Source organism: Aristolochia californica, unplaced genomic scaffold (genome assembly GCF_029961685.1).
Source record: "Aristolochia californica isolate CCGP_79_NKW_82.1479 unplaced genomic scaffold, dmAriCali1.0.hap1 SCAF_1, whole genome shotgun sequence".
NCBI classification, from domain to species: Eukaryota; Viridiplantae; Streptophyta; class Magnoliopsida; order Piperales; family Aristolochiaceae; genus Aristolochia; species Aristolochia californica.
Window position 1 is genome coordinate 51962144 of NW_027181770.1, and position 14894 is coordinate 51977037.

The 14894-nt window shown below is 35.5% G+C and overlaps 1 pseudogene; it reads left to right on the forward strand.

Annotated features, from left to right (window-relative positions):
- Positions 1-1533: 1533 nt before the first annotated feature.
- Positions 1534-14886, forward strand: LOC137948556 (aspartic proteinase PCS1-like; annotated as a pseudogene).
- Positions 14887-14894: the final 8 nt, after the last annotated feature.

A 14894-nucleotide genomic window follows, 5' to 3' on the forward strand; every position in this document is an offset into this window, starting at 1 on the left:
GAGGCTCTGCAACATATGCTCAGCTTCCCGTGCTCTATGACGGAGGTCGAGACAGAGGGGGGAGTAGTCGTCAAGGAAGGAAGGCCTCCCTCCCCTCTCGACCTCCCGTACTCTACGACGGAGTCGAGAGGGAGATCGGAGAGAGATGCCGAAGTTGAGAGAAGGGGCAGAGAAATGGATGTCAAAGCCGAGAGAGGGGATGCGGGAAGGAAATGAGAGGGGCGCCCTCGTTTCATGTACATGAATGCCAAAATTGGGCAGAAAGCACATTCTGTCGTTTACGCATTGGACATGATCTCCAGGGTCATGTTAGTCATGTACATGACTTGAAGTTCGACTCTCCACTGACGACTTCAGGACATGAACTAAGTAATACAGTTGAGTAACCCCCCTAAGAATTGATTCAACTTCAACTCATCCTTGGGTGTTAGTGTAGACGAGTTCAAGTTCACTGGAAAACAGATTCCAGTGTTAGTGCCCCAAAATAAAAAAGTATGATATAAATAAGAGAATAAGTAACCTTTTATAATATACTTACATAGAAGATATACCTAAATAGATAATTAACAAAAATAAACATGGTTAATACACTTATAAGTGATTTAACGTGTAATATTAAAATATATTAATATCCTAATTAATAAAAAACTATATTATATTACTTAATGATTATAGTTTATTATAAATTAATACAATTATTACGTGTGACTAGAATAAATTTTTAAAAATAAATAAATAAAAGTAAAAAATAACATAAACGAATATAATAAATAAATAAATTATTTTTTAATAACATAAGATATATTTTAACATTAAAACTCACTAATTTAATACAGTAATAAAAATAAATATAATAAATAAATAATTTTATCAATAACATAATATATATTTTATGTAATATTAATTAATAATATATTGTCACAAAATTTAAAACCATTGGTTTAATTAATTATAGCAATGGGATAATTAAACCAAAATAATTTATCAAATATTTATTTTAATAATATTTTAATTATGACTATTAAATCACTAACTTAATACAGTAATTATAAAATGAATATATTGAATAAATAAAAACAATTATTTTATAATTAAAAAATATGGATTATTTTTTAATAACATAAGATATATTTTAACATTAAAAACCACTAATTCATACAATAATAAAAAATTAATATAATAAATAAATATATTATTTTATCAATAACATAATATATATTTTTATGTATTATTAATTAATAATATATTGTCACAAAATTTAAAACCATTGGTTTAATTAATTATAGCAATGGGCTAATTAAACCAATCAATTTATCAAATATTTATTTTAACAATATTTTAATTAAGACTATTACATCACTAATTTAATACAGTAATTATAAAATAAATATATTGAATAAATAAAAAAATTATTTTATAAATAAAAAATATGAATTATTATTTTTATGACGTTGGTTTTATTTTTCCTAACTTAGGAAAAATTAAACCACTTTGTCTTCCTCATGGCGCGCGTTGTCTTCCTCAGTGCCGATAATGGCAGGAGACTACGGCGGGCCAGCAGACAACGGCGACGGAGGCGAAGCTCCGATGGTATGCCGAGAGGGAGAAGAGAGGGAGGCCGAGAGGCTTGGCCTCCCGTGCTCTGCGATGGAGGTCGAGAGGGAGAAAATAGAGGGAAAAAAATTGGGGGAGGAAGGCCGAGCGGGAGGGGATTTTTTTTTCATTATGGTTTCCCCGATTTTTGCCTGATTGAATTATCTGACGTGATTCAAATGAAGTGAAAATCATTCTACACTAATAGCTTAATCTGATGAACTAAGTAATGTGGGAGTAAATCAAGTCCACTTCATTTTGGACTAACTCTCTACACATTGTTTTGTTATTGATATAGGTTTGGAAACTATATGACCCAGCTAGTGCATCTCGTTGGAAATCTTTCGTCCTAGAAAAAGTTAGAAACTCTTTTTCTACTTACATGTTTATATATTAATATAAAAAATTACTGGTATACTTGTCATGGATATATAAAACATTGTTGTTTTGTACAAGCCTATGGTTGCCCATGGGCTGATTAAATAGGGAACTTGACTTGACCCGACTTGATATTAGTAGGGAGGGGATGGAGTAAAAAAAGACTCTTATAGGTATTGGGTGTGGATGGGTTTTTCTATTCTTGTTCCGAACCCATATTCTTTTTATAGGTTTTTGTGGATACGCATTTTAGGTCAGGTTCATGGGGTTGGCTATCAATATCTATGCCACCAATCTCTAGCTATTCGTAGGGGAAGCTTCCACTTACACTTTCAAATTCAAATTGGTTGTATCTCTAGGGGTCTAAAATAAAAGAAAATAATAATTTGACCATTATTATTCCAAAAAATAGTTAGTGAAAAAGAGAATTTGATTAGTATCTCATTTTCATTAACTAATTTTGGGAATAATAGCCAAATTTGCATTTTTCTTTTCTTTTCTAGGGTTCCAAATAGACCTTAGAAGACATGAATTTGGAAAAAAAAAACGGTTTGATGGGTTGGGATTATCTATTTAACCATTGAATTAACTCATGGGGAAAATTTTTTTGATGGGGGGAGGACGACGGAGGGTTACAAGCTTACAACCCTTTTACCCCTTAGTTAAGTGCAACTATGGGAGAAGAGTTTGAAGCTGATTGACTTAAGTTCTATGGATCCAATCAAGTTGATGTATTACTTTTATATCATTAGAACTAATTAAATGTTTTATTTTTTATGAACTAAAATTAGTTAGTTTCTACATTTAGAAAAAAGCTTCTTTTACAATATTTAGGCCCTGGTTACTCCCTAGGTAGAAATGTGAACCTTAGGATAACCTAGAAATGCATTTCTATATTTTAAGTTTTTAGAAAATATTTAATTTAAAATCTTATTAGAAGTAATATATATATATATATATATATATATATATTATATAAAATAAATATAGAAGTAATAAATTTATTACAATATTTCCTATATAAAATATTATACTACATATTGTAAGTAAATGTTATTAGAAACTTTATTTCAAAGTTAAAACCTACAAAAATACTTAGATCTAATTCTCAAATTTAAAAATAAATTTTTTTTATTGTAAAGCAAATCTTACTACATACTTCCTAGAAATTATATACACATTATGATATAATATAGTGTAATTTTTAGAATATATTATAATAAAATATTAATATTAATTATATTTATTTATAATTTAAAAAACTTAGGTGGGTGTCTCACCCCATCTTCTTTCTTAGGCAAGGGAGAGACCTACCCAATTAGATTGAGCTAAAGGGAAAAATGCTAGGGGAGAGAAAGAGCATCTTTTCCATTGTTTTTCTATGGAAAGTGACTTCTAGTCTCTCCTGGCTAAAAATATATACCTAAAAAAGTTATTTTCCAACTAAATATCCATTTCTAATAAAAGACGGACAATAACACTCATTAGAAATAATTTTTTTTTTAGAAATGGTTTTTTAGCATTTTCTAGGTTTAAGTCAATGTTAACAAAATTGAACAAAAGTGACTGGATTGGATTCTTTTCTGGTAATTTAGGCAAAAACTAAAAATATTTACCTTAAAATTGGATGACTTGGCCGATTGGTTTTGTCTGACTATAAATTAGTCTAATTGAATCGGGGTCTGATTTGATAATCAATGTGAGAGGTTTGAAATTTTTTTTGTTGGAGGAAAGATTCAAAGTAGACCAAACATTTGCCTAAAAAATGTCATACTAGTTTATCAAACTATTGGACTATGCAAAAAACTAATGAAATAAAAAAAAATATAATACATTTGATGATAGCATCACACTTTGATCCAACCCATGGTTTAAATCAAAACCAACCATCCTACGGGTTTGATGGTCAGTTTGATTTTAATAACATTGGTTAAATTCAAGAATTTAATTTTAACTATACCTAGAAATTCAACACATGAATCGTGGTACTTGAATCACGCATATAGCCTGTGGTACTTGAATCACACATATAGCCTTTGTACTTAGATTTCAAGTATACAATAACCGAGGTGAAAATTTAGTTTGAAGTCAAGAGATTTGCTCTCAACATTCATTATATTATTTTCATGGGTGAACTTTATCACTTGGAAGTCATATTACCCTAGAATTTTGTTTCAAATTCGAAAATTTTGAAGTTGATGACTTAATGATGATTGAGTTTAAACATGAAACTATCTAAATCTTGGTAATATACTAGCAAAAGAAGCTCGTCCAATGGACAGGTGATAAAAATTAATTGAACAATAAACCAATGAAATTGATAATAAACATTTTAATAACAAATAAAAATTAAAATAAATATAATTTTTATAAATTAACATTAAGAAATAAATAAATAAAATTATTACTTATAAAATTTTTAGGACTAAAGTACAAAAGAAGAATAGTAGACCATATGAATGTTTAAGTCTGTACATGAGTAAATGAAAGAATTGATTGCTTGATCCCATTGTGAATGCTTGAGAAGTAATCACAATCAACCCAAAAAGTCTATGATAGCTACATGTAGCATCTTTATTTCCCCATTTGTTTTCACTACAACCTTAGTCCTTCTTGAAATAGTTTTATTCAAGTAAACTTTGGGAGATGGGGACTAACATTTTTTACAATTGAACAAAATCAAACAAACACATTCACTACACAAGAACTTTATAGTGGTTCACAATTGCTATTCCACTTCTTGGGATTTTTTGCCATGAAACTAAAATATATCCACTATGATAGGCCAAACAACATCTACAACTATGAACCTCATTGGTTTATTTACAACACTTGCCCAAAACACTTTGGAACTTATAGACACCAACTTTAGGTATAAGCACCTGGCCCACAAGGGATTTACAAAAAGTTAACAAATCAACCTACTCTGGTTAACATAAAAGCAATAAGTTATTCCTTTACAATACCTCTTAATAGGCAGATATACAATTGAAAGCAATAATAAAGTTACAAAAAAATTTCCAGGTAAAACTGATATTTGATTAGTAGTACTATTATAGATATAAAACAAAGATCAATTGATGTTAATAAAAATAGAATTTTTGACTTGAAAACTAAAGGCTCAATAAATAGTAGTCAAAACTTCAAATAATTTTGAGAAAGTATTCAAGGGATTGAAAAATAAGTTACAAAAAATATCTAGCTCAAAACTTGAACATGATACCAATATCAAATTTCGAACTTAGGCCCTTTGAAACCGCTTGAATATGACAAAGAAGCTTTGGAATTTTTGTGGATGAAATTGTTGTAAAGGTGAAAAATGACTTGGGTATTTGTAAAACAAAATCTTGCCATTGCAAGATTTTTAAAAAAATCAAGTTTATTCCAAGATTTTTTAAAAAATCATTGAAAAATATCCAATATTATAAAGAATATATTTATTAAATTATCCAAGTGTTGCTTGTCATTTTGATTGGTCACTTACATGAATTGAAGACATATAATCAAAGTTATGATCCTTGAAATGAATTGAATTTCCATTTTTGTAGCTTGGGGTGGAATCCCTTGCTTTGGGCTGGACTCCTTTATGATCTAATGGATCATGTAAGGGTTGAATCATCTATCTAACTTGAATCCATTATCTTCTGTTTCATATAGGGGTCATCTCTTTTGTGCAGGGGTCAAATCCATTTGATGTAGTCGACTCCTATATACTCATTATTCCTATAGGGGTGACTCTTTAATTTATTCAAAACTTGCTGTAACTTTGGTTTGACTCCTTGTTCCTAGCAGTTGACTATAATGGATCGACTCTTGATGATTTTACAAAAGTTTGATTTGAAAATCAAGATTTTTTAGCTCAACTTATTGCTTGTGTGCTTGTTCCATGTGAAAGTGCTTGACTCCATATTGAAATACTTGCTCCGTATGAATATGGATTAGACGTCAGTTCTGACCAGCCATTGCTTATAATGACTTTTCAAATATGTTTTATTACCTTTTCTGTCTATGTTCGACTATAGTACAATGTGCTCGATTCCATTTATTTCTAGAAGTGTTAGATCTTTTTGAATGGAGTTGGCATGTTCTTGCTTATGTACTCGACCCCTATGATGTGGAGTCGACTATTATTAAAATTTCAACTCGAAATCAATCTATTCACTCTTAAGAGTAAAATCATCAAATGTCTAGGTTTATTATCATCAAAATCTTGGTACTTACAAAGGTCTATGAGCTTCTTCTTCTTCATTCTCCCCCTTTTTTATGATGACAAATATATGATTGACAAATTCAATACAGATGATAGAGCATGCATTCTAAGTGAGATTTTTTTTTTTTTTAATCTTTTAGCACTTAGTGTAATTTGTTTAACCTCCTTGACTTGTTACCTTTTTGAAATTTTTTAGCTCCCCCTTACTTTAAGACTTTATACTTATAGTAATTTCAGAGCTTATTTCAAATCTTGCTCCCCATTTCACTAAAAAATAGGCACAAACAAGATAAATAATAATAGATTTCATTCATTACAAGCAAACTTTAAAAAGAAGAGGTAGTAGCTCTTGGATACATAAACGTAACCATCAATAGGAGGTTGGTCCTTGGAAGTCCAATGACAATCCCTTATGTCTCAAACATGGATTTAAATGCCTAACCATCTACTTCAATTGGCATGAAGGTTTCAATACTTTATGGATCTTCAGCCATTAGGTGTCTAGTTTCTACCAAATGTTCATCTATTTGTGAATGATATGACACTTCCTCAGACTGGGGAGGGCCTCAAGAATGTGCTTGATATAAGCTAATCATCTATCCATCTTATCAAGCTTCTGAAAGATAAAATCTCTGAACTCCTTGAAATTAGAGTAGAGCTGAGTGAGAAATTTCAAAGCATTGGGTTGAAGTTGGCACTTTTGAGGCCTTTTCTTCTTAATTATCTTCTTCCCTTCCTTCATTGTCTTCCTCTGGCTGTTGAATATGTTGAGAACTTGAAGATGATTGGTGTTTCATGATTCTTCTCAATCATCTTACTCACAAACTCCCCTCTATTCCTCATTGGATGGTCTTGATTCAAATTGGATTTCTTTGAAAGAGTAGTGAGAATCCACCCATGGACTAAATTCATATATTTTCTTTGTTTGCACCCATAAATGGCATGTAAGACATATGCTCCAATGTCTAGTTTATGCCCATACTTAATACAGCAAATCAAAATACTATCTACAAAGCTGATCTTCTTCACCATTTTGATTCTTATAGTATACCCTACTATCAAAGAGATCATCTGGTATAAAATTGTCACTGCATTGGGATCATTGGGCTTCCATTTTCATAAAGATCTTGGTTGATCTAAACCAATGTCAGCCCTAGAGAATTTTCTAAAAAATTACCTGCATGTTTTGAATTATCCTCCATTTTCCCTTCTAAGTAATCCATTTATGCTCCTTACTATTATGGCATTGGACTTAGGGGAGGGGGAGCTTATTGAAATGTCAATTGAGTGGCATGTTCTACCCACATTTGAGAATGTTGTATTGCCAAATCATTAACGGGGTAAGGTGAGGATTGATACAATGCTTGCATTTCTTGGTACTCTAGTACTCTACTTAAATCATGCAACTCATCCAATGATATTGGCACTACTAATCTTCAAGGGTTTACTCTTTTTTTTTTCCTACACTTAGAGATTTTTGCATGTAATCAAAATATCACGCATAAAAGAAATTCAATATAAGTATAAACATGCATACACCATAGGGACAAAAAGATTTTTTGTTCTCGATGTTCATCTAGTAGTAGTTACTGCCCAAGAACCCTTGCTTGAATTTATTTTCACTATTACGCTCTAATAGCTGGAAAAATACAAAGTGATTCTGGCTTTCTTTGGCCACATGTAGATCAATACATGATTTTTACACCAACCAATCTCTCCAAGAGATTGATGCTAGAGTTTAGCTCTAGCTAGGCCTCTCTATTTAGATTATCAAGTTCCAGTTGAACCTTTTAGAAATAAATAAAAGAAAGGGAGAATTTTACACCCTTACTTGGAGAGATGTTTATCCTTGAGAGATTCAAGCTGCCTCCTCTATGTATCATGTTGTGGAATGATCCATGAGCTTGCACTATGATACATGCAAGGATGATTGAAAGAGATAAAAGGTTTTACAAAGGTATGATTCTCCCTCTTTCTCTCTAAAGCACTTATGGTGAGAATTTGTAAGGTAAAACTTTGTGGCTTGAGAATATGCCAATTAATGCTCATTCACCTCTTTACTCATGGTTTGGTGGGGTATTTATAACTTCCCCAACTCCAACTAGATGTTATTTGTCCGTTGGCAAATATCAAACTGTTGACTGATCGATCACTAGTAACCGATTGATTGATCAATCGATCATAATGGCTACTTTTCTGTCAGACAATGACTTATTGATCGATGGATTGATTGATCAATATGTTACTATTGGTCTAGAAAATTTAAGTTGATCAATCATTGCTAGTGGTTGATCGATCAATCGAGATTCCCTCTGGTTGTGCACAACAAGTATGATCAATTAGTGTGTTTTCATTTGATCAATCATGCTTGAAGTTCCTTACTAGCAAGGTTTTGACTGATCAATCAATCTGGAGGGATGATTGATCATTCTATGTTAATTCAACTTGCTTGGACAACTATGATCGATCAATCTCTATGGGCTGATTAATCATGTGTTATAGCATAAAATGACCATATCTTGGATGATCTATCAATTGACTATGGTTGTTTGATCATGCTTTATATTATTGGCTTGAATTCTGGACGATCGATCATAGTCTGTGACTGATCGATCATTCCAATAGGGATCATGTTTACCAAAATCAGCACATGATGAAGAGGATGACGGATAACTTGAGAAATAAGCTATGTGTGAATAATTTTAAAAGTTGGAATTCTAATTCACACACGGTTTTTGAAATTTTAAAAAATTTCCTGAAAACAAATTGATAAAAAATACACAACCAATGGCTGAAATTGGAGGGACAAATTACACAACTTTGATAGTATAGAGAGGAATCATCTAACAGACTTAGACTCAAAAAAATTTCAGCCAAATTTCAATAGATGAACAATAGATGTTACTGGAATATAGAGTAACTTAAAATGTCAATTACTCATAGACTAGTGCTTTAAATTTTGATTCAAAACACAAGGCCAAACATGCATAATAATAAGGGGACGAGCATGACATTCATGGAGCATATGAAGCAATTAAAAAAAACTTAAATATGAATTATAAATTTCAAAACTTAAACCACAAATTGATGCTGGAAAAAAATTGAGTATTAGGCCACGAATTCACACCATGCTTGAGATTAAATTGATCATCAAACATGAAGAATGATTCCTCTACATAAACCCTTCAAACCCTAAGGGTTTCATCATCTTGAAGAGTTAACACAACTTTGATCAAAACGAGTTTGGAACTAACATTTTCAGGCCCATTTTGAAATTAAGAAACTTAATTTTTGGCATAAAATTCATAGTAAAAACACCAGGAATAAAAATTACTCAAAACACAAAACCCAACCATGTTTTGGAGCATAATGAACTCGATTTTTGAAGGAGAAACATATGGCTGGCAAAACAAATTTTTGCACAATTGAAACATGAATTGAGATCATTTCAAAAATATATTAAAGGATGATAAATAATTATCTAAAGAAACCTTGGTGGAATTTATGAAAAACAACACTTTTTTTCCTTCAAAAACACCACATTTTCTTCACTCATTAGAGCAAGTTTTTTCTCCTTGCATACTCAAAACTATTTTGAGCAGATTTTATTTCAGAACCCTAGAATCCCTGCTCTAATACCAAAGTAGAAGGATAATGAAGAATTTCACGTGTTTTAGTAATCAAATTTTATGTTACTAGAATATCCAAATAAGGGGGGTAACAAGATGAGAACAAGCTGAAAACTACAAACAAGATGTGACTAAGAATAAGATGAATAAAAGCAAGGGAATCAAAATTTCTTTTTCAAGCCAAACAAGGTTATAATTTCTTTTAAAAACTCTTCCTCTTGGCTCAAATTCATCCTTACACCTCTCTCTCTTTTCCTCTTCTTTCTTTCCCTCTATTTCTTCTCTCCTTTCTCCCAAAAGCAAGATTTCTTCTCTTCTCTCTATCCTTTGAGATCTTTTGTGTTTATGTGTTGGCCCTAGAAATCAACATGGTATTAGAGAGGGCAAAAACTTGACATTGAAAAGGAGAAGAAAGGGAAGAGAAGAAGAAGGAGAAGAAAAAGAAAAGGAAAAAGGAGTTTTTCGTGTTCCCCTTTAGTCTTATTCTTTCTCAATTCCTGTTTTTATTGGATTTCTCACTCTCCTACCATAAGTTTCATATAGAAAATTATATATATTTGGAAAGATATTGAGTCTAGTTTCCAACTCAAAAAGAATTGTTTGAATCAAATTTTTTTACAAAGAGAAATCAACATATGAAGCAACCAAGGTCAAATAGTAGAAAAATTTCAAGTAGTAGTTGAGAGTCTTAACTTTTTTAACAGTTTGTACCAACATGATTGAGAATTTATTTAGAAAATTATATCTGAAAATAAATCTATGTGAGTCTATTTCCTAACCCAATACACCGTTTCTCGATTTTCTCTTTGTAGAGAGAGAGACATCCACATTGGAGGAATCAAAGGTCATGTTGGAAGCCTATTGTATGCAAAAATCCGAATTTAAGTCGATTTTTTTGCTTCACTTTTAGAGTTGATTTTTATGATTCCATGGATTACCTCATGGAGAAAGAAGAAGAACACGCATTGGAGAGAAAGCGAGGAGGAATAATGAGGTTTTGGACTTGTGTCCAAACCCTCCTCTTAAGCTCTATATATAAATGATAAAGGTACAATAGTACAATTATGCTTTTCACCCTTGTAAGAGTGAAGAAGAGACAAAAAATATAAAATAATTACATCAATGACACCCTAATTACATTTTATCTTCCAACACTCCCCAATAAATTGGGAGGTAATGACAGTGATCCCAACTTGAAACAAATAATATAGACGTAGTAATAAGTTCCTCCATCACGGTGTCCTAGGGATAAGTATGACACCGGGCACAAACTCTCAAAGGGTAGAAATGTGTGTTAAGTTGTAACCAACCTCAAATGATTTCAAACAAATTTTCACCAAATGATTTCAAACAAATAATAATCACTAAAGTGGGTGATGCCTGTCTTTTACAAGATGATGATAAAAAACCTAAGGGTGCCAATAAAAAGTCTCAAAGGACTTAAAAACATCCATATATATAAAAACGACCAACCAAAACAATGCTCCAAAAGGGTTGGCCATAGGGGTAAGTGAGAGTTAAATAAAAGGATGGTAGGAGAAAAACTACCAAAGGGTAATAGGTGATGAGAAAGATAAGGTGTAAAAACTGGGGTCATCATGTGTTTTATTTTCTTAAGAAATTCAAATTCTTCAGTAGATGAACCAATGCCGACAACACTCAACAAATTGTGAACCCAACGCATGCAACCAAGGAGTTCTTCTTTAATAATAATGTCTCAATCAAAGAGACACAATAACAGTAATGGAAATGGGCCAATGCCCAAATAACATGTACCAAATAATGAAAGTCCTTAAGAGTAATAAGGTCATATAAAATAATCCGTAGCAAGTCCATCCTTGAATAAGGAAGTTGTGCATCAAATAATAAGCTGGAATCAAGTAAAAAGCTGCCAATAATCCAAGATAATAATCAAACTGAAGTCAAGGATCCAAGTCAAGAGTGAGTGAGCCCGAGTTAAAAAATCGAGTTACGTCGAGTCGGTGTCAGACCAATATAGCCAAGTTGGGGAGGAATCAGTATAGAACACTGGACCTGAACCAGTATACCAGAGGCAGAGAGCAAGTAGGCCGAGTCAGGTTGACTCGGTCCGAGTTGATCCGAGTTAACAGGCAAAACTATAGTAATAAGCAGTAACTTGCCTGATTAAGATTCTGGTCCGAGTGAGGAAAAGCAGTAACTTGGACAACAGAACCAGCAACAACTCATTCTATACTTTCAGTAGTAAATCTTTCAACCAGTAACGGTTATATGATTCTAATTAACGAGTTGAGCTCAACTGAATCCAGGTTCGACTCTATTGCTCGCGAGCCGGCTCGTTAATTTAACGAGTTATGCGGGATTCGGGGATTTTGGATTTGGGAGTCTCGCAACCGAGAAGAGAGTTCCTGCTTCAATCCTTCTCCTTCGTCAACTTTCTTGAACCTTCCCTTCAATACCTCCCTCTGCAAACCTCCCATTCCTGATTTTACCATTCCCACCGATTGTGATCCCAGTCGCCTTTGTCACCACAACTACTTCTACGCCGATGGGACTCTTGCGGAAGGCAACCTCGTGAAGGAGAAAATCACATTGTCTTCTTCCCAAACCACCCCGCCCATCATCCTCGACTACGCATGCGATGCCCAGCCTGTTGTGATAGAGATAAAGATAACTAGTATTTGAATTAGAGATAGACTCAGATTGTAGAGTCCTAATCACCTACAATATCTCAATGTAATTCTATAAATAGTTTACACCTGATCAATAATAATCACGAAAATATTATTTATCATTCCTAAATTCTATATGGTATCAGAGCTTCCGATCGATTAATCAGAACCAGTCTGTCGTCGCTGGAAATCCTTATCGGAAGCAGCCTTCGTAGCTGCGGCCCACTGCTGCCGCCCATGCCTGGTATTTTCTCTACCCTTTCTCCATTCAATCTAGCCGGAGTTATTTTTGAAAAAAAAAAACTTCCGTCGTCGTCTGCTATGTCGTCAACTCCTCGCCAGTGCCGCATGTCGTACCCGCAAGCCACTGCACTCGCCACCACACACCACCGAACACCGCTACAGTAACCCAGTGATATTTTCTTCTCGATTTTTTTTCACGTCGCCGCACGCCACACGTCACCGGAGAGAGACACTGGTATTCTTCTTTTCCATTTTTTTCTCTCTCGTCGTCTCCGCACGCCGCTGCTGCATGACCGTCGCACGCCGCCACTACCACTCATCGCCGTCGCCCCCACACGCAGTCCCTGCTCATTGCTGCAGACCTCTGCTCTGCTCCAAGCGTTGCCGCAGACCGTTGACGGTTCTAAGAAGTCTCTGCAATCAATCGTCGTCGTACGTTGCCGCCTGCTGATCGCCGTCACCGCTGTTTGCTCCTCTGGCCATAGCGCCGACCGTTCCCAAGCTGCCTCCCCCCTCCCCCCGTCTCGACAGCACGAGACGACCTAAGTTTTGGGGGGAAAAATCTATTGACGGTTCTAAGAAGTCTCTGCAACCAATCGTTGTCGTACGTTGCCGCTCGCCATCGTCGTCGTACATTGCCGCTCGCCATCGTCGTCGTACGTTGCCGCTTGCCATCGCCGTCGCCGCCGCTGCTTGCCCCTCCGGCCACAGCGCCAATCGCCCCCAACCTGTCGGCGCTGCCTCCCCCCACGTCTCGGCAGCACGAGACGACCTAAGTTTAGGGGAAAAAATTATTTCCCCCCATTGGACGTGTCATCCCGCGCACGTATGTGCGCAGCGTGCGAACTCACAGTGGCGGTATTGTTTTTATTAAAAGAAAAAACAAAAACCTCTTCATCCTATCTGGACATTGCAATCCGTCCGCCCCAACCACTATCTTTCTACCAGACGGATGCAATTCCGTCCGCACCAACCACCTCTAGTGCCGTTGCTTTGCCACCAGACAATGAAATTCCGTCCGCACTAGTCGCCTCCAGTGCCGCTGCTTTGCCACCTGACAATGAAATTCCGTCCGCACCAGCCACCTCCAGTGCCGCTGCTCTTCCATCGGATGATGCAATTCCATCTGCACCAGCCGCATCCAGTGCCGTTGCTCTGCCACCTGATGATGAAATTCTTTCCGCACCAACCGCCTCCAGTGCAACTGTTCTTCCACCAGACGATACGATTCCATCTGCCCTAGCCGCCTCCAATGCAGTTGCTCTCTCCAAACTACTCCCAAAAATATTTTTTTTTTTGAAGATCAAGTTGGACTCTCCTGTCGGAGCTCCATCTTGTAGGGGCATGATAGAGATAGAGATAAACATAATGATAGATATAAAGATAATGATATAGATAAAGATAACTAGTAGTCTTTGAATTAGAGATCAATAATAATCACGGCAATATTATTCATCATTCCTAAATTCAATATGTTAAGTGTATTTTGGGCATGAACCTCGGCCGACTCTCCTTCGCTTCTCAGGTCGGGATCTCCAAGTTTTCTTACTGCATTCTGGCTCGCCTGAGTTTAGCCAACGGGAACGGCGCTTTTTATCTCGGCGACAACCCGAATTTACGCGGACAGGTCCGTTACGTTAACTTACTGCGATTCGACAAGTAGACTGGAAAGGGTCCGCTACCTTACCTCGACCAGGCTGCTTATACGGTTGGGATCGTTGGCGTCCGCCTGGGAGGAACTCGCTTGAACATCCCTCCCTCCGTCTTTCGGCCAGATGCCGGCGGCGCTGGACAGACGATGATCGATTCCGGGACGGAGTACACCTTCTTGGTTGAAGGCGTCTACGTAAAAATCAAAGCAGAGGAGGAAAGGGTAGTGGGTTGATGGTTCAGACCCCGAAGGGGGTACGTCTACGCCGGTGGACTAGACACATGTTACGAAGCACATCCCGCCGAGATTGGACGCCTGGTGGGGGACGTCACGATGGAGTGGGAAGGTGGGGCACAACTGTTGGTGGAGAAAGAACGGGCTTGGGTGGATTCCGGCGTATGGACGACCGGTTTGAGTGTGGGAAGCTCGCAATTATTGGGTGTTGAGAGTAATATGATCGGAAATTTTCACCAACAGGATTATTGTTCCAGAGTTGGGATCATCAAAGCAGACTGTAGAAAAGCTGTGTAGCAGACGAG